The sequence below is a fragment of the Penaeus monodon genome, chromosome 4 (assembly GCF_015228065.2).
Source record: "Penaeus monodon isolate SGIC_2016 chromosome 4, NSTDA_Pmon_1, whole genome shotgun sequence".
Taxonomy (NCBI): Eukaryota; Metazoa; Arthropoda; class Malacostraca; order Decapoda; family Penaeidae; genus Penaeus; species Penaeus monodon.
The window spans coordinates 6320922-6323090 of record NC_051389.1 but is presented as its reverse complement, the minus strand read 5'-3'; the positions used below and the strand labels follow the sequence as shown (position 1 = coordinate 6323090).

At 28.4% G+C, this 2169-nt stretch overlaps 1 long non-coding RNA gene across 1 annotated transcript in view; it reads right to left on the bottom strand.

Annotated features, from left to right (window-relative positions):
• Positions 1 to 288: 288 nt before the first annotated feature.
• LOC119569487 overlaps positions 289 to 2169 on the bottom strand; it is a 1978-nt gene continuing 97 nt past the window's right edge. Inside the window, exons 1-2 of the long non-coding RNA XR_005228265.1 lie at positions 461 to 2169; positions 289 to 425 (exon numbers count right to left, since the gene is read on the bottom strand). The exon at positions 461 to 2169 is cut by the window's right edge and continues 97 nt beyond it. This is a non-coding gene — a long non-coding RNA (uncharacterized LOC119569487). The remainder of the gene's footprint in view (positions 426 to 460) is intronic.

The window sequence follows — 2169 nt, the reverse complement described above, 5'->3', positions numbered from 1 at the left end:
CTTCCTCTTTATCTTCTGTCTTCCATGCACATTTCTCTTTTTTTCTGCCTCTCATACTTTCTTCATTCATTCTTTTATCTGCCTCTCATACTACTTACTTTCTTATTATCCTTCTTGCTTTCTCTGTTATCTAATTCATTGATTCCTCCTTTTTTATTATTATTTTCATTCCTCATACCTTTTCATATTTATCTCCCTTTTATATCCTACTTTATTGTGATTATTCCATTATTCCTTATTTTAATGTACCTTTTCTTTACCCTACGTTTCGTAATTATTTTCACTTTCTCTTATTCTACCTTTCATCTCATTCCCTTTCCCTATCTTTTTTTTTCTTCTCTTTTTTATCATATTTAACCTTCCACACTTTTTCTTCACTATACATTTCATACTTATTTCGTGTTTTCTTATTTTATCTTATTTAACTGTTTTTATCTTTTATTCCCGTCTCTTACTTTACCTCTCATACTTTTAATGCTTATTCCTCTCTACCTTTCTCTCCCTTCCACACTTCGTTCTCCTCTTTTCTTCTTCTCTTTCCCTATTCTTATTTTTTTTACCTTTAATACCCATTTCTCTTTTTCTTTTTCCTACCGTTCGTAATTATTTTTCCTTTCCCTTGTTTTAACTTTTTTATTCTACGTTTCTTTGATTTCTTTGCTCTATCTTTCACACTTTTTTCTTTTTTCTTTCCTTATTACTTTCATTATTCAACCTTTCACTATAAATGTTATTAATGTTTTATTCTTTTTTTTTATTATTATTATTATTCCCTTTATTTCTTTATTCCCTTCGTTCGGTCTCTTATTTATCTCATTCATAAATTTTGTTATACCTTAGTCTTAATAGAATAAATAAATAAATACCCGGGAACTGTATTTAAATCATTTTCCCCAAAGTTTCACCTTTAAATCATAAGTATTTCTTTATTTCTCTCTAAGTAAGTATTTCATATTTCAAGTTTTCCATTGATCTCTCGATTTCTTTTTATTATATATTTTTTTTCTTTCTTTCTTTCTTTTTCCTTTCTTTTCTTTTCTTTTTTTATGCGTTTATATCGAAGGGGAAAAAAATAAATTTATATGTTCTATTAATCCCGTTTCTTATAGTGTTTCTGATGTCACCAATTTCGATTTTTTTCCGTTTTTTCTGTTTTATTATTTTTATTTTTTTTTTTTCGTATGTTCCTACAAAATATAAATAAATAAATAAGAAATACAAAATATTCACACAGATTATGATCTTTCGTTTTTTTTTGTTTTATTACTATACTTTTATTTCACCTTTTATTTATCAATTATTTACTTTTTGACGTATCCCATTTTAAGCTATTTATTACATCCCACAAACTTTTTTTTCGGAATATCTTTACTATCATACTCTAAGAAATAATTTATATGGTAATTGATATGCAATTATTATTACACTATTATTACAATCCATAGTTTTCCGACATATCAAACTCTACAATGTCTTTCCTTGCTATCCATTTTCGTAAAATCTATAAAACATTAAATTCTTAACTTTTTAATTCTATTCTTTTAAAATCTTGACCAACGCAAAATCTTTTCTGTAAGTTCAATCGTTCCTTTAAAGATCAAGGAACCTTTCATGTTTTCTTTTTCCTTTTTTTTTCTCTCTCTCTCTTTTATTCGTCTTCATTATTTTCTTGACAATTTTTGCCCGATTCTTTGTGATTTTAGTTACGTTTCATGGGCGTTTTAAGTACCGATTGTGCTTGATATGTTCACACACACACCCACGACACACACACACACACACACACACACACACACACACACACACACACACACACACACACACACACACACACACACACACACACACACACACACACAACACACAAAAGATAACACCTTATCACTTTTTTTCCCCACCTACACATACATCACCATCCATCACTTTTTTTAATCGACACGTTTATCACCACAATATAAAGGTAATGTTTTTCTCTCTTCCATCTTACTAAATGTATCAATTTTCCATACCTTTTCGTTTTTCCCTGATCTTTTCGGTTGGTTTTTCTCCCCCTTTTTTCAGAATAATTTACGTTTTTATATCTTTTCATTCCTTTCTTTGTTTCAATACCATGATTTAGTTTTCGTTCTTCATTACCTTCCTCTCAACAATAAAAAAATGATTGTGTGT